The 18,955-nt window shown below is 41.7% G+C and overlaps 1 long non-coding RNA gene across 1 annotated transcript in view; it reads right to left on the reverse strand.

Moving 5' to 3' along the window:
* Positions 1-16,445, reverse strand: part of LOC129215429 (uncharacterized) — a 30,434-nt gene extending 13,989 nt beyond the window's left edge. The window contains exons 1-2 of the long non-coding RNA XR_008579998.1: positions 16,327-16,445; positions 9,781-10,046 (exon numbers count right to left, since the gene is read on the reverse strand). This is a non-coding gene — a long non-coding RNA (uncharacterized LOC129215429). The remainder of the gene's footprint in view (positions 1-9,780; positions 10,047-16,326) is intronic.
* Positions 16,446-18,955: the final 2,510 nt, after the last annotated feature.

The raw sequence follows: 18,955 nt of genomic DNA on the forward strand, positions 1-18,955 counted from the left end.
AAATTAAACTGGCAAATATTCTGCCTAGGAAGTTCCTTTCCTAGTGAACTCGTGCTAAACTCAAGTTCCTCCCTGAAATTTGGAGAGTCCCATTCTTGACCTGAGAACAATTGAATTTCACAGGGAATATCAAAGGGATGTCAAACAACCTGAGACCACAAGTGAAAAATAAAAAAAAAAAATTATGAGAAATGCATGCCTTTTTCACATTTCTCTACTCCAATTGCAACCCTTAACCCATTTACCTTTATTATGCTTACTGTGTATTCGAACTGCAAAGGATACACAGCTCTTTTTGATGTTCTTATTTGCATGCCATTTCTGCTAAAAACCTAGGGAGTTGGGGGTTTTTTGCTTCTCACAGAGATCAGTTTCCCAGTTCTTTTCAGTGGCAAAATTTCCATTTGTTTTGATCATTTGGGTTTTACTATAAAATAATTATGTTCATTCCAGGTGGATTTTACTTGTTTTACACCTTTCAGTCCTAAACTCACTGTTTTTGTCATCTTGTTTAAGCTGCACTCAGATTTTCTGTTTCACTGTGAAGTCCTCTACTGCAGTTTAATGTCATTGCAAACTGGCATTTGCCTTTTGTTTTTCAGAATTCCATGTGGAATTGCCTACTTAGCTAAACTTTGTTCAGTCTGTTTCTGAATTAGGAAGATGCAGATGTCAACAAACGGGTGACTCAGTCTCAGATTGCTCCATACGGCGTTACATTGGGAGTAGGATGTCTCCCCTGAATAGTATGTTGGTTTGGGTGCGCTCCAAGACAACAGAAGGACCAGCATCATGGCTTACCCTGTTATATTGCAACACCACAGCTCTGCTAACGTGACTTTCTCTACGATGGTAGCTGAGTTGCTTAAAGCATAGCTTTTCATCGACACATAAAATTTGAGGTAATCCATTGTCTGGATACCTCAGGTTTGATATTTAAAACTGTTGAGTATGTCAAAGTCCTGCTGACATTAAAGGTGAATCTAGTCTGAACAAACATGGTAGTACGCAACAGTAAAACGCTCTGAGAACTCATTTTCTAAGTGTCTCAAATTTGGTACCTAAAATAAGAGGAAACAGATGACTCCATACAGTCCCTTAGCTACATGTTTGCGAAACAGGAGCGACTGCACCCACAGCATGGGATTGCTGCTTCAGGAAAAAGAGTGAAGAGACCACTTGGGCATTTGCATGGAAAGACATACTGCAGAGAGAGCACCTAACTGTTTTCTTACTCTTAATAACAAGCAACAAAATAGTTCTGTCCTGGTTTACGGTTGGAATAGAGTTAATTTTCACAAGAAGCTGGGAGGGGACAGGGAGTGCAGTGACAGGACAAGGGGTAATGGGTTTAAGCTGAAGGAGGGTCAATTTAGATTAGGTGTTAGGAAGAAATTCTTTACTGTGAGGGTGGTGAGGCACTGGAACAGGTTGCCCAGAGAGGTTGTGGATGCCCCCTCCCTGGAAGTGTTCAAGGCCAGGTTGGATGGGGCTTTGGGCAACGTGGTCTAGTGGAGGGTGTCCCTGCCCATGGAAGAGGGTAGGGACTGGATGATCTTTGAGGTCCTTTCCAACCCAAACCATTCTGTGATTCCATGATTCTATGACACAGCCAGGACAGCTGACCCAAACTAGCCAAAGGGATATTCCATACCATATGACATCATGCTCAGTTTATAAAGGGGGCTGACAGGGGAGGAGGGGGTCACTGCTGGGGGACCAGCTGGGCATCAGGCTCCGGGAGTCAGCAAATTGCATTGTGTATCACCTGCTTTGTATATTCTAAGTATTGTTGTTGTTATTTGCCTCTTCCTTTGCTGTCCTAGTGTCCTGGTTCTGGTGAGGACAGAGTTAATTTCACAAGGAGCCAGGACAGGTGACCCAAGCTGGCCGGGGGCTATTCCATACCGTGTGACATCACGCTCACCATAAAAGGGGGCTAGTCCGGCAGGGGCACGTTTGGCATGGCTCTGGGGTGGGGCTGAGCGTCCGGTCAGTCGTCGGATCGGTAAATTGTTTTCTGTTATCACCCATTGTGAATATCTGTTATCAGTACTGTTGTTGATTGTTTCCCTCTCCCTTGCTGTCCCAGTAACCTGCCCTTACCCCAACCCTCGAGGCTTTGCCGTTGTTTTCCCGTTTTCCTCCCCATCCCGCCGGGGGAGGGGTGAGTGAGCGGCGCGTGGTGCTCGGCTGCCGGCTGGGGCTAAACCACATTACCTGGTAAATTGTCCTTATTCCAACCCATGAGTTTTACCTTTGTCTTCTGATTCTCCTCCCCAGGCCAGTACCTTGGACGACATCTCTCAGAATTTATTAATAATTGCACTCAGTCTATGGGGAAGATGAGACGGGGGAATACTTTCTCCTGCTCTTTCACCTCCAGTTTTTCCTTCAGGCTGATTACAACAGCTTTTGTGAATTTTGAATATCCTTGGGATGTTCAAGCCAGCATGCTATTATTGCTATGTCTCCTGAATGTGTTTCAAAAAATTGTTTTAAGAACGCCACCCAGAGATCTGCCCTGAGGCTGAGTAGTCATGGATAGCATAGCATGGCATGTGGGAGAATATGGGCAGGTATCTAGAGAACTTCTCACCTCCAGTGGTTTGGAACATCACTCCTGAACAACTACAGGACCTTGATGAAGTGACAGAATATTTGAAAGGAACATGCTGTGGCTATTCCAGAGAGGCACAATGTGCTGCACTGTGCTGGGCCCTGGCCAGTATCTACCAAGCACTGCTCGATAGTAGGCAGCACCCTCAGGGGTAGAGAGGGAAAACAGAGCGACAGGCACTGTGTCTACCCCAACCCCAGTGACAGGCAGTGTAGCTGAACCAAAACACCAATCCGTGCTGGTATCAGTCACCCCTATACAGAAGAAGAAACACACACAAAACCCAGTTTGCTTAGTGAAGGATGATGATGAAGCAGGACGATCATGAGAAGAGGAGGAAGAGGCAGAATCAGAAGTAATCACCTGATTCCTGTCCCTGAGTGAGCTGTCAGATATGAGAAAAGATTTCAGCCACCATCCAGGCGAGAACATTGTTACTTGGCTGTTCCAATGCTGGAATAACAGGGCCAGTAACGTGGAATGAGAGAGTAGGGAGGCCAAGCAGCTGGGATCTCTGTCTAGGGAAGGGGCCATCGGCAAGGCAATTGGAAAAAACCCACAAGCCCTCAGCCTCTGGAGCCGACTTCTTTCAAGCATGAAAGAAAGGTATCCCTTCAGTGAAGATGATGTATGTCATCCAGGCAAATAGATGACCATGGAGAGAGGTATCCAGTACCTGAGGGAATTAGCTGTGAAGGAGATGGGTTATTATGACCTGGACAACGCGCAGTTGCCCACAGATCCCAATGAAGTCCAACGTACCCGACCCATGTGGCAGAAGTTTGTATGTAGTGCATCATCGATGTATGCCAACTCATTGTCAGTAATGGACTGCAAAGGCGAAGAGGCACCAAAGGTGGATGAAGTGGCTGGCCGATTCTGGCAATATGAAGAAAGTCTTTCCTTCTCCCTCATCTCAGCTGTGGAGAAACTGTCCTGGAAGGCCCAGCAACTCGAAGAGAATATGTCCTGTTCCCCACCTGTATGGACCAGTATATCAGCTGTGAAAAGTAAGCGTTCCTCTGCTCAAGAGAGAGGATATAGAGGGTACACACCACGCTGTGGTTTTATCTGCGTGACCAAGGAGAGGACATGAGGAAGTGGGATGGAAAAGCTACCTCAACCCTAGAGGCACAGGTACGTGAGCTGCAAGGCAAAACAATCACAAAAGATCATTCTTCCAAGAAAAATGCCACTCCATATGACCAGGAATACAGGAGCCCTGCCTCCAGCCAGGTGGAGGAAAGGGACAACCGGGTTTATTGAACTGTGTGGATCCGATGGCCTGGCACATCAGATCCACAACAGCATAAGGCTGTAGTGGATGCTGGTGCACAATATACCCTAATGACATAAAGGAAGAGTTGCAGCATATAGATGGGCTCGTGATCAAAGGGTGGACTTCACCATGGACACTATTGCACAGGTCATCCACGAACGTGAAGCATGCGCTGCAGTCAAGCAAGCCAGGTGGTTAAAGCCTCTGTGGTATGTAGGATGATGGCTGAAATATAAATATGGGGAGGCATGGCAGATTGATTACATCACACTCCCACAAACCCACCAAGGCAAGCACTATGTGCTTACAACGGTGGAAGCCACCACCGGATGGCTGGAAACATATCCTGTGCCCTATGCCACTGCCTGGAACGCAATCCTGGGCCTTGAAAAGCAAGTCCTGTGGCGACATGGCACCCCAGAGAGAATTGAGTCAGACAATGAGACTTATTTCTGGAACAACCTCATAGACACCTGGGCCAAAGAGCATGGCATTGAGGGGCTGTGTCACATCCCCTGCCATGCACCAGTCTCCAGGAAAATCAAAAGGTACAATGGACTGCTAAAGACTACACTGAGAGCAATGGGTGGTGGGACTGTCAAACATCAGGACACACATTTAGCAAAGGCCACCTGGTTAGTTAACTCTAGGGTGTATACCAGTTGAGCTGGCCCTGCCCAATCACAATTTCCATGTACTGTAGAAGGGGGAAAAGTGCCTGTAGTTCACATGAAGAATATGTTGGGGAAGACAGTCTGGGTTAGCCCTACCTCAGGCAAAGGCAAACCCATCCCACAGGATCGCTTTTGCTCAAGGACCTGGGGGCACTTGGTGGGTGATGCGGAAGGATGGGGAAGTCCAATGTGTACCTCAAGGGGATTTGATTTTGGATGAAAAAAGCCAATAATTTAAATTGTGTGATGTTAATTGCTAAATAACCCTGCCATTATATGTCATTGCTACTACAATTGCTATATGCTCTATCAACGGTATTGCAGTAAGAATCCCCCAAATGAATGAAGGATGAACTTTGACGAAACCGAGCAAAGTGCAGCGATGCTGGAACTAGAACTGACTTCGGCAACTGGTGCCCAGCAACTTCTTTGAAATCAACATCTTCAACCCACAGATGGTGAGCATGGGCCGGGCCAGATAGACAAGCCGCAAGCTTCAGATGCAGGATACAACAATCCAACATCACACACCATCTCTCCTGCCCTGAGAGACTGTTACAGCAGATGGAGCCCAAAGTCATGGACTAAATGAACTCAACAGATATGTTAGAGGGATGGCTCATGGACTAAGGCAATGATATCTCTGTGTGTGTGTGTGTGTGTGTGTATATATATATATATATCTCAAAGACAGGAAGAGTGGTTGTAATTAATTGGACAGTGTGGGATCTGGGCATGACGTAGATGGTATAGAATAAGAGGTGGATGATGTCCTGGTTTTCAGCTGGGATAGAGTTGGTTTTCACAAGAAGCTGGGAGGGGACACAGCCAGGACAGCTGACCCAAACTAGCCAAAAGGGTATTCAATACTATGATGTCATGCTCAGTTAATAAGAGGGAGAGCTGCCTGCAGAGGAGGAGTTGCTGCTCGGGTGGCTGGGAATCAGATTCTGGGCACTGAGCAAATTACATTGTGTATCACACGTATTGTATATTCTTTTATTAGTATTGTTGTGGCTATTTTCCTCTTCCTTTTCTGTCCTAGTAAACTGTCCTTATCCCAATCCATGAGTTTTACCTTTTTCTTTTGATTGTCCCCCCATCCCACCGGGAGGGGGAGAAGGACTGAGTGAGTGGCTGTGTGGCGCTTAGCTGCCAGCTGTGGCTAAACCATGACACGTGCAAACAGCAAATAAGTTATTTGCACTCTGGACTCTACGCTAGGTCTGTCAGAAAGACAGGACTTTTTGGCATGATCTATTAAAGCACTGACAGCTTTCTAAGGTGAGGTGGAAAGTTCAGCCTCCACAGAGGGCGATTGCTCTTTGTCACCAGAGAGCTCAGAAGGAGAAATTGTTACTCTCAGCTGAAAATTTAAGCTGAACTAGAATCATACCACCAGAAAGACTGTTTGCACAGTTCTGCTTTTATAGTTACTGCCTTTTGATATTTGGGTGAGAGAGTATTAATGCGCCATGCTGTACAGGAGTCCTCTCCAATTTATCCGCTTGACTTCTCACATCTTTTCTTCCCATCTGAACTCTTGTAACATTCTTAACCAAAGGTTGCAGGAGACACTGATACACAGGCAAACCTTATATATGGCAAGGGAAGGTTATCACACCTGATAAATCCAGGCCCTCTCTAACACTTCAGAATCTCTTAGAAGACAGAGGCTGGACTTGGGGATGTTCTCAGTTGTTTTCAAGAAGATTTTTATATCTATGTATATTCACACTCCTATATATATATATACACACTTATATTAATTTATATATATAAATTTACACACACATATATATTTGTACATTTTAATTCAGTAGGTTCTAGGAAGACCACAACTACTTCCCAGTTCATTTTTTTCAAGAAACTAAAAAGCCAGCATTGAAAAGTAAAAAAATAAAATGAATATTTCCCATTTCCAGTTCAAATGAAAAAAATCCCTCCCTTTTGAATTGCAAACCTGAATAATTCATTTTCAAAACAAAAAATTTTTCAAGTGTGTTTTGAAATGTTCATGGGAAAGACATCATATTTCATTTTGCCCTAGCTTTTACAGTCTTGCTCAATACGACAAAAGTCATCAGCAAAAGAACAGGAATAAAACATTGTCTCTTGGAGGATAAATCCCCTCACATCATTGCTGTGAGCCATCTGCCATGCATTTTTAAGCATTCTTGCCCCTAACATCAGTATTAAGTGGTGCAGGAATCATCTTTCAGGAAGCACTCAGCATCCCAGGCTTTTATCAACAGATTGTACCAACTTCTGGAAAATACCACTCTACCAGCCCCTTGTTGGGGCCTTTGCATTTTGAAAAAGGGTCATGGAGGGATGTGGTTTTTTTAGAATGGCGATGACCATGGCCTTCAATGACATTTAGCATGTGAATATGCTGCATTTACTACCTGAGGGTTTAAAAATAATTTTAGCCTTAAGGGAAGTGTTTAACTGATAGAGAAAATGAGGCACAGAAAAGGTCAAAGAATCCCCCCAGCTTGCCTGCCTGGCTCTGTTAGACCTGCAGAAAAGGAATAAGACACACAGGACTAGTTCTTTCACTCCCATGTATTGCATGGTTCAGTATATAGCCTCCTTCAGCCTCTGCTGCACTGTTCCTCAGAAAGAGTCACGTGATGCTCCCAAAAGCTGGAGATGCTCTTAATGGCATTACCAGTACAACGAGATTGGGCTAGTACTCAAAAAACCACACCACAAAAACCTCTTACAAATGGTTTAAAAAACCCAAACCCTCTCCCCAGCTGAAACAGATAAATAATGGGGAAAATAAGCCATTTCAGATCAAAATTCTGACAATGCCATGTCAACAAGAAAGCTTAAGAATATGCAGTAACTTTTTCAGTCTTTGGATCTTCCCTACACACCCCATCACGCTTTATCATGCACAGCTCCCCTACTGCAGCCATTCTAATTGAAGGTGAGGTTCTTTTGCGGTTTTTTGGTGGCTTTGGTTTTGGGGTTTTTTGTTTGGGGTTTTTTTCAGGCATTTCTGGTGTATTCATTGCAGAGAAGCATATTTTTTTTTCTGTGCAACACTATATTTTGCCTCTATGTCCTCTATTCCTTTCTTGATGCTTCTTTTTCCCTCACATTTGTTTTTTTATTCCCCTTTCCATCCCCTGTTTTTGGGCTTGTTCTGGTTTGAATTACAAAGAAATCATAAATCCTAGTCAGTGTTATAAAAAATTTTCATCTTGTATTCTGAAGTGTTGACCAAATTGGATCTGAAGGCTCTTTTCAGATTTAAATGGTGAATTTCTTCCAATTTGACCTGCTGTCTCATATGTGTCCTTTAGTAACATCATGTTAGAGCAGAAAAGACATCAAGATCAACTGTGGGAAGTAAAAAAAAAAAAAATCTTACAAAGTGAGTTTCTTTCAATTTCCTTTGACTATGTGTGATTTGGGGGACACTTTTTCCTTCACAGGAGTACCAAGTGTTGTGTAGGGTCTCACGTCATGTGAAGAAGCACTTCCCAGTAACAAATAAGAATTTACCCTCTCCTCCTCAAAGCAAATGATAAAACTCCAGCTGATATTGACCACAATAGCAGGAGAATAAGATTTTGATACTTACATGTATAGATGCATATATACACAAAATACATAATCATATCGAGAAGCACATAAAGCATATTATAAAGCTCTGGCATATTAACAACAGAGCTGCTGAGTTCATTTGCACCCCATCAAAGAAAAATACTGTTGCATAAGCACATGCAAAGGTTCATGCAGGGGAACATTTGATCCTGGGAAGCTGTCTCTCTAAGACACAAGGGGTTTATTTCCTTCTTTTCCACATTTGCCCCCATTTCCAGGAAAAAAAAAGGTATTTATTCAGAAGGATAACCTGCCCATGCTATATTCTATCCCACTGGTAAATCATCTGCCCTCTGAGCATAAGGGAGTTTTCACTCTCTCCTGGCTTTAGCAACTCTGTTTTCCAAGGTAGCTGCTACTGCTTCAGGAGGGTGCTCTCTGTCTATTTAAAATTTACTTATTTACTCTTTAAAAATCTCATGCTCAGAAAAGGTTGAATGATGTAGTTTCTTTTTTGCTCCTGTTCTATTTTCATGTAATCAAAATCTCTATCCTGCATGCTATACAAAAAATGCCATTTAAATACCAAATAACCATCATTCTTAAAATTGTCTGAAAGCCCAGCAGAGTTATTAGGTCACAGTGACCACATAGCAGCTGATTTCTGGCTGCCCTGGGGAAATAATTTCCCTGGAGACCCATCTTAACTTTCTAGCACCACACCAATCATGCCCAAATTATCTGAACTTACTGCAAACACTAGCTTTTCCCCAAGACAACAGTGGCCTGGTTGACCCTTCTCTATTCCAGTCCAGCAAACAGGTACAGGCATGCTGGAAAACCTACTTTCTTGGGCTAGAAATAAGGGAATTGGTCAACAAGTGACAATCTTATCAGTTCCCTCCCCTTTGGCAACAAAGGCGGCGTATTAGTCAGTGGCTGGAAGACAACCTTGATAAAGAATTTTGCTTTCAGTCAAGTTTATAATACCTGACTGCCTGAACTGGGAATCAGTGGGTGAAAAAGCATTGTTGAGTTTCTTATTTGCTCCCATTTATTGTCGCTGCTGGGGAGTGACAGAGCTAATATGGTTAAGAGAAATCTGTTTTCAGTCTGCAGAACTTTGTCTCAAGCAAGACACAAAGCATGACACCAACATGGTGGTCTATATTCATTGACTGATGTGAAATTTGCAATTCAGGTTACTGTTTCTTGTCGTGGACAAATTCATTGAGGGGTGAGGGAAAGAAGCAAAAGAAAGGGAGAAAAAGGAAAGAAATAAAATGCTTAATTTTGTGACAAGCTTACTCTCGCTCTAGCAAACAGCAAAATCTCCAAGTGTTTCCATTACCTGTGGCTAGCTTTCAGAGTAAAATCCACTGTGATATTTCCCATGTTCAAAGGTCACCACCGGCTGATGTACACAGGCAAGTCACAACAAGCCAGCCTCTGTTACTGATTCTTAAGATTGGTGAAATAAGTGCTTTGCAGGGAAGAATATGAAGATCTAAGTATAAACATAATTCTAAATCCCAAGATAAAATGAACTTAACTACGTACGTGTGAGAGAGAGAAAGAACACCTTCCTTCAGCCCAAGATACTTGTTCATTTACTTAATATTGATTCAAATATTGTAAATACTTACATTCTTTGCTTTTGGATGCAGAGATGTTGACTGTCATTCAAAACCTCATTAAGCAGCCAGTAGACATCTCCATTGCAAGGAACAAGTAATGACAACAAGAAAATCTGATAACTTGTCAAAGAAAAACCATACAAGACAAGCAAGAACAGTGGCCTTCTTTACTTCTCCACGACGGAGCATAACTCATTATGTGCTCCTTCTTCTTTGACACACGCATGCCTTTGCATTCTCGAAGGGAAAGGGCAACACGGGCCAGAAGGAAACACCTGAACAAACAAAGCAGATAAAAGAGACAAGACATGGTAACAGGAACATATTAATGCACAAACATTTTAATCAACTAGTAGTAAGCTCTGAAATCCAAAGACAGAGCTGACAATGCTGATGAACACATGAATAACACCTGCTGTCAAACAAAGTTGCATTGCAGAAGATGGTGGCAACCAGAGTTTCTTGGAACCAATTAGCTGTGGGAGGTGGAAATGCAATGTAAATCTTGTCACAAAATTAAGCATTTTATTTCTTTCCTTTTTCTCCCTTTCTTTTGCTTCTTTCCCTCACCCCTCAATGAATTTGTCCACGACAAGAAACAGTAACCTGAATTGCAAATTTCACATCAGTCACTGATGTTTCCACACTGAACCAAAAACTCATGTCAGGTGCTCTGGCAATGAATACTAGAGTGAGGTAATGTCCAATGTAAACTACTGTTTATATATTAAAAAAAAAAAAAGAAAAAAAAAGAAGAAAATTCAAGCTTTCATACCTGCTAGTAACTGTTGCATGTCTTCTGTGTGCATGTGTATATAGATATAAATATGTGTGTATGTATTACATGTATGCATTAATATGTGAGTGCCCTGAATAGACATAAAATTGAGGTATATAAAAAACCTCTTCCAAACTGCTTATGTCGTGCACAAGTGCAAGCACAAGCTTCCTGCAGCCTGCAGAGAACAGAGTAAAATCCAGAAGAAGTTGCAGATGAAGAAACCAGTATGCTGTGCATACCACTTGGCATGACGCAAGGCCCATGTGTCCACAGTTGAGATCAGTATCAGTGTTTCAAAATGCAAATGTAAAACAGCTCGGACAAAATCTCTGTACATGATGGTTGGGGCAGACAGTGGAGCTGAGCCAGCAACAGCGTTGTTGTGTTGTAGGCTGAGCTAGGACACCTGCATTCCCAGTGTGGGGAAGGCCTTAAAATCTTTGTAACTCTCTGATTAGATTTTTAGTGGCTTAACTGATTTTATTGTTGCAGGGAAAGAGCAGTGAGCTGCTCATACTGTTTTCATTCCTGGTGTTCTCTAACTCATTGAGCTTTTTCTGAAGGAGATAAAAAATCCTCTTGGAATGCATCTTAAAAAACCTGATTAACTTTACTTCTATTCCAGGGTAGTAAGCAGCTCTGATGCTCAGAGAAGGCTGCAATCTTCAAGACAGTTCAACTGGCAAAGAGATGACTCCCACCTTCTGTATATGCAAAGCTGGATGCCTGAGCGTGCATTATCCTCTAGTTCCTCCTTTTAATTGAATGCTCTGATAATATTTTCACAGAACAGGCTACATTACAATTACTGTGAAATCAGATGTTGACTTGTTTTATTTGTGAAAAGGTTTTTCTTGATTTGAAATATGAAAACAAAAGAAGTTCCCTCTAAATCTACATATCAGTAAATTTGCCTGATTCACCATAAACAAGGTGTCTCTTTATCAGTTCACCAGCTCTTGAAAAGGTTATGAAGCAGCTCTTTGCAAAACCTGTGGAGAGTCCCACTGGCGAGGTAACATCCTATTAGTCCAACTAACACAGCTAGGGAAAACCAGGCAAACTTGGAGCCTGATATCCTTCTTCTGTAACACTGCTTTTATACATTAGAAACAAATGTGTACCATTCCTCCACAATCTGTAATATGGCTCATTATAACTTCACTATTAAACAATGTCTAAGCCATAACAGAAGTACAAAGGTGTCAAGACATAGAGCTCTTGCTCAGAAACATGACAAGGAGTTTCAGGGCTGTTCAAACCAAACCTTGCTACTGAAAAGATGCTCTAAAGTCACCATTCAAGTGTGACAGTGTGCCTCCCCCTCAGGGACAAGGGCGCAAAGGCTAAGGGAAATGGAGAAATTAAAAATCCTCAGAAAACAGTAGAGAGGAAGATGCAGAAAAGCGACAACCAGTTATAGCATGTCCAGACATCTATACACTGCTGATGAACAAAATCTATCTCACCCAGACTCGGAACCCAGATAGGTAACTACTAGCAGCCAAAGCAATGCCTATTGTACCTCTCTCAATGTTTCTTTATAATGCTTATAGACTGGGAACCCAATAAATTCAAACCTGCTAGCTGTAACCTCCCTAAGTGTATCTCAAATCAGTTTTTACAGTAGAGCTGAGGAGATTTGTCTGCAACCTCTTCCTTGAGATGGGATGTCTTACTTTTATTGCAGAGACTCCACACATATTAAGTAGAAGGCTATTTCATTTCTTTTCGGTAGGGTTAATTTTCTGCCGCTTTAACAACTTGAACTGTCTTTCCAAAGGCCAGGCCACTATTAGTGCCAGCACAAGGGAAGAAACAGGAGCATCTGGTGGAGGTGAGAGTGAGTTTGTTTCTTCAGAAGGGCCCCTGGAGCTCAGTAGCACTGTGCAAGCGCACCGCCACATTCCTCTTGGGCTCGCTGGAGCCAATATGGATGCATTCAACCATCCGCCCAACCAAGCACAACAGCTCTGTGTCTAGGGTAGCTGTTTTCATCTTCCAGGCAGCAATGCTGTATTGCAGAGCCAGACCTCTGCTGGCTCTTTCAGTAAAGGAACTGCATCGCCGTGCCTCACAGGAATGGACTTCTCCTCCTGCCCTCACACACGTATGCTGGAGAAAGCCTCAGCCCCAAGTTCCACAATTCATCAGGAAAAATCAAGCTGAAATGCACAGGGCTGAGGGAATAGAAACTTTAAGATTTCTTCTTGTAATGAACTGCCACACTGCAAGTACTGGGAATGTAGGCCAAGACTTCATATTTTTTTTACAATTGACTAATGGGAAACACTTATGACTTGAAGGCCAGTGCTCTGCCATTTTTATTTTGTAGCTAGGCACCTAAAGAAGAAGGGACCTTAGAAATACAGCTTTGGCAAGGATGAGCATGTGATTTCAGATTGCTCCCTGCTGCCAAAATGTACGCTTAACTTGCATTTGCAATGAAACGGTTAATATAATTGTAGGGCCCTGCTCTAGTCTGAGGCTTTGTTTTACAGGGGTTATCTGAGCTACATCACTTTCTCATTTATACTAGAACCCCCAAAATGTGTTTCCTGTTGCACACTGTAACCTTACTCTGGCAAGTTATTAATAAAGGTGTTCAGTGTTTTAACCCTGAGTGACCAAGTCCAATTTTATGCCCTGTACAGAATGTTCCTCTGAAATGATTGAAGGAAAATTAATGTTATTTAGCCTGAGGCTCAGAAGCAACAAGAGAATTAGCATGCATGTCACTGTGTTCAAATCCCTACAAAAGTTGACAATTCTATTTGCAAGTATAATTCCAGACTGTCCAGGGAGATGACAGACAGGCAGGTGCAGGCTAGCCTGAGAGGGAAGCTGCTTTAAGGCAGCACATGTAACACGAACAGAAGGAATCTCCCCTCTTTCCTGGAAAGATTTTAAGGATATGCTTTAACGAATTGACACGAACCTGAGTGTATTAAAGATGAGAGGCAACAGAAGGCAAGCAAAGTATTAGACTGTGCATCTTCTCCGAGTCTTCTCTTTGCCAAGGCAGCAATAGCCTCGTTGTGCCCTCTGGAAAACCAAGGAACTGAACATTCACATTACAAAGCAATGAAAGAAGCTCTCTTACTATAATAATTCAGGGAAAACACTGATGGTGCTGGAATTCACTAGCAAGGAACAGATTTTTTTAGCTGGCTAAATGCAGGAGGGAGGCTTGACAGAGGGCATTTTGGCAGAAAAACTAGATGTTATGTTCAGTGTATTCCGAACGAGTACTTGGCACGCAAAATGAACTCAGTTGAATGTATTCAAGAAGCAACAAGCTGTGAAATGTGTATTTAGCTTAGCAGATTGGCAATAGTAGCTTCAGTCAAAGAAAGGACCACCTAGTTTCTCTGGGGTGTTTCTCTTGTTCGGAGATCTTACCTACTGTAGTTTGTCACAGACAGTTTATATACAGTTCATATAGTTTATTTTTCTGTAATTTGCCCATTAATAAAGGCAGGGCTGGTTTTCCAGTGAAACATTTATATTACTCAGAAATTAAGTAGCTTGGTAAACCTCATTAAAAATTGTCACTGCAGAACATGGTACGTTTCTGCTCAGTCATCTATCTAGCATTAGTTTTTACCCCTGAGAGAGTCAAGGCTATGGCCGTTGTGGTTAAGGTGTCTCTGCTGTCCCTAGCACATAATCTCTGAAGATCTGGGAGCCAAGTATAAAGAATGCTTTACACACTGACTGCTTGCAGTCAAACATGCCTCTAAGGAAGAGACAATTACAGATCCCATTGCCTTTCTCCAGCAATCTGATTTGTTTGGCTAACAGTAGCTAATGGAACAAATTGTATGTGAGAGCAAATATTAGCTCCAGGCGATGGCTTACAAGAAAGCTGAATATAGCCATATACTGGTATGAGACTCTAGGAGCTCACACCCATACAATATATGGCCAGTACAACAGAATAACACTGAGGGCTGCGCACGGACCTGTTTTAGCATGGAAGTATACAGTGTGAGGGCAACCTGATTCATGGAAATGAACGGGTACAGGGATGGCATTTTCCCCAGGACTAATGCTTTCCTTATCACATTTATTTAATCACTTTTTTACTCCTCTTTACATAAAAGGAGATGCAGGAGTTTTGGTTTTGTTGTTTGTTTGTTTTTTCCAAAATCTCTATCCAACAAATTCATAGAATAAGTTTGAGAAAATTATACTATTAAAACAATAAATAAAACAAGTATTTCTTATTTAATGGCATCCTTTTTAAAAAACATAGTTCTGGAAATTTTTTTGTTCTTGTTTGTGTGAAGGAGGTAAATAATTTTCTTCAAATTTTTCCCTCAAATTTTCCAATGCTATCATTAGATGCATTTCCTCCAGAGCTATCTATTGATTCCAAATGATTGGGAGCTGAAATCACTAGATTAGCTGGACTACAAGAACTAGCTATATCTTCACTTCAGGGGTAGATATTCTTCTTCAGGATAATATATGACTCTTGCCTACTGATAAGCAAGAATGTTGTATTTGAAATTTACAGTCATTGAAATACAAATTTTGGATGTACCTTAGCAAACTTGTAAACAGATTTATTGTTTTAAATGACACTTTATTTCCAAGCGGGTTTTTTTCCCACCAATCAAGGAGGCAAAGTTATTTTATGAAATGTAAAATATCACACAAAGTTGCACAAGCTTGAACTGTGCATTGGATTGCTTTCTAATTGTATCTTCATACAGTGTTTTCTACAATTTGTTTTTACTCAACATCATAACAGAGTTCAGTCTTCTCCACTCCCCCCAAAAAGCTTGGAAATATTGGCGTAAAATCTGATATTTAAAACAAAACAAAACATCATTAGGATCCTTCACATTTGCTCACTAGCTTTTTGGGTTTTTTATGGGCACTTAATTTCTTCAATTCCAGAGACATACACATCTGTATGGCCACTTGCTTTAAACATATGCCACAATTTCTCACTTCACTACACGACCCTGATGCCTGACTTTAAGAAAAATACCTACTATTGAAAAATATGTGATACAATCGTGGGCTAGCAATGACGATTAAACACAGGCCTGACCTCTAATGAATTTCAAGTGACAGGCACCTATATTTAATGCTGAGAGACTTGCTCAGCAGTACTTAGCAATATGAATCTGAGGTCTTGATCAGGTTGCCATTCTCTTGTACCTCCTATGTCTAATACAAACTTACTGACCTGCCCTTACCGCTAAATGCTTAGCACAGTTTATCCTGCCCTTGCACAATATAAGTGGTTTACTCATTTGTTCTTTATTTAGGAGGCTGATTTCTAGAAGTGGGTCCATAAGACAGCCAACCTAAACAGGCACCATTAAAAATCAGTGCTGTTTGCAGATGTTTAATGGCAGTACAAAAGAATGCCTGCATTCAGGCAACAGGCACCACCTTATCACTTAATGTGCAATATATTAAGTACAAGAGCAGAACACAAAATCCAAAAAATATTCAGCTCAGTGCTTCTTCCCAGGAATTCACTGGACCTCAGTACTGTTTTCATGCCATTTCACGAAATCGAGTTATTTAGCACTCACGGCAGGTTAAGCGAGAACAGAAAGTGCAAAAGTAGTCCACTAACAAAAACCCCATTCACTCCATTGAGCAGAAGTTCAGCTCTTTTATTTGAAATAGCTCAAATAGAGTATTCAACCAAAAAGCAAAACCAGATCTGACTACCTTAAGCAGCTGATGCATTACTGAAAATTGTCATGTTAAAGTCCTACATAACCTGAGCGAATAGCCAAACTCACCCATGGTGCAATTCCTTTGACTTCAGTGGAGTTGTGCTGGCAACCACCTCAGCTGTGCTTGGCCCAGTGCCATTATTTATGCAAGGCTGTGCTGTGTGTCTTCTCTTGATAAATGCCAGCACTGTAGAGCTCTCAAAAATAAAGAAAAAAACATTCTTCAGTAATCACAACAAGACAAGAAATCCAGACACACAAACTGTAGCCCAGCAGATAAACAAGAATTTACAGCTGTACTATATACAAGCACTTAGCAGAAGTCTTTTATTGTATTTAAAAAAAAATAATATTAAATGTCATAAATAGCATGAGCTTCTTTCTAGTAAATGGACTAAAATTTGAATATTTCTTCTCTGCTTTGAGTCATAATTTTTCAATTAAAAATAGAAGCGGGGGGAGATAGATACTGACTGACTTCATACATAGAGCCCCTGGCCCTGGGTTTAACAGACTTCAAGGGGGTGTAGGACTTGCAAACATACTGTTACAGCTGTAAATTTTGAAATATTTACCACTGCTACATTAGGTACAGAGTAAAGCAAAAGCTTCAATGCTCAGAGAAATATGATTATCAGTTTACATTCTGGTAACATGCCCATCAATTACAGTTACTAAGGGCTTTAGAAAGCCTTTAATATAAACATGAAGGCTCTAACCTACTATTTTACTAAATTGGTGTAAATGATCTCCATACACTTGTAAGGCACTAGAAGGCACTAAACAGCACCTATAAAGCAGACCGTGGCGCCTGTCTCTCAGAAGCTGACCAACATGAAAGGAACGCTGTGTCGGCACGCAGCCTGGCTGAGGAGCAGTAAATGCAAATTCCTCCAGTAGCTCTGTAAAAGCAACGTTTTCCAGTTCCTATACATTGGAGCTTTTTTTAAACAAATCAGTCTAGTGTGTATGCATATGCATGTAGATATGTGAGATCAGCTTACCTCCCCCCCGCCCTTTATTTGAACAATAATAATTTATAAAAACTAGATGTCAGCTGGAATCAATGAATGCATACTTAAATGTCATTCTTTTGTCTGCTTAAAGACAATGGTTAACCTTGTACATTCACATATGCAATGAAACTGCCATACCTTCCTGACATGGTCACCTGCTCATTGTGATAAATGAAAATATGCAAGGGCTGGTTTTTTTAAATATTTTTTTTAAAAAGCCTGAAGAGCATGTAAGTAGCTATATGCTCAGTATTGCTTAATAACTCATAGATCGGTAGTCTGCTAAAATAAGTTGTCACAGTAAGTTAAGACAAACACAAATTCTATGAGAATATATGAAGGCACATTTCAAACAGGGAACAAGAAGGGCTTAAAGCCTGAAATCTCTTTACTGAAATCTGATGCCACTGAATAGATTTATTGCCTTAGGCAGCCTATTTAACTGCTGCCTCAGCTTACCCATTTGCAAATGTCTCCTTATCTGAATGAATAATTTTCACAGGAAGGTAGAATAGTTTATGATGGGAGGGACCTTTGGAGGTTATCTAGTCTACCCCCCTGCTCAGAGCAGGACCTACTTTGAAGATCTCAGATCCAAGTGCAGAATTAAATCAGGCTGCTCAGGGCCTTACCTAGTCAAGCTTCAGGTATCTCCAATGGTGGAGATTCCTCAGCCTCTCTGAGCAACCTGATCCATTTCTTTACAAACTTTTATTTTCCTCAATTCCGAATGAGAATTTCCTGCATTGCAGCTTGCGTCCGTTCCCTCACCCTATCACCATGCCCATTCACCGTTCTCTTCGCCATGCTGAAGAGAATCTGGCTCTGTCTCCCCCACACCCTCCATCAGGCAGCAGCAGGGGCTCCCTCCCTCCAGGCTGATCAAGCCCAGCTCCTGCAGCCTCTCCCCGTACGCCCTGTGCTCCAGCCCTGACCAGCACAGCGGCCCACCGCTGGGCTCTGTCCAGTACCTCAACCTTGCTCTTCTACTGGGGAGCCCCAAACTGGGCACGGTGCTCCAGGTGCTGTCTCACCAGTGCCAAATAGCAGGGAAGGATCGCTGCCCTCAGCAGTACACCAGTAGGGACGAGCCTCCAGCTTGACCTCATGGTGCTGATTACAACCTGGTGCCCTTGCCAACTTTATCTTAACCAATCCAAGACATATTTTGAAGCACTCAAAGCCTCAAAATAACTGCAGGAATTATTAAGTAGTATTTATGTAAGAAAGAATGACAACTTATGCTTCTTTATTCTGCCCAAGAGATTTACTTAGCTAAATTATCAAAATTTGAACTTTATCCGACAGAGAGTTCCTGTAGAGATATGTCAGAGACCTTTTAGCAAGAATATATTTATTATCACAATGTACTTACATTGCTGCCAGATGGAAGATTTAGGCAGGGAATAAAAAACTTAATTTCATCATCTGATGTGACAACTGAGTTGCATCTTCCTATTTAAAAAGAATAAATGAGAAGATGGTATATTTAGCTAAAGAGCAAATCAGTATTTGTGATTTTCTTCAGTTAAAGCACAAGTCCCTTTCTCCCTTTCTTAATTTCTGTATTGCTATCCTTCACCAGATCATCCACCTAAAATATGGTTAGTTATCACTCCCTTAACACAATCATCCTATCAGCACAACACGATCACTTCACTTTTTTTGATGTTTTATGG

The sequence above is a fragment of the Grus americana genome, chromosome 1 (assembly GCF_028858705.1).
Source record: "Grus americana isolate bGruAme1 chromosome 1, bGruAme1.mat, whole genome shotgun sequence".
Taxonomy (NCBI): Eukaryota; Metazoa; Chordata; class Aves; order Gruiformes; family Gruidae; genus Grus; species Grus americana.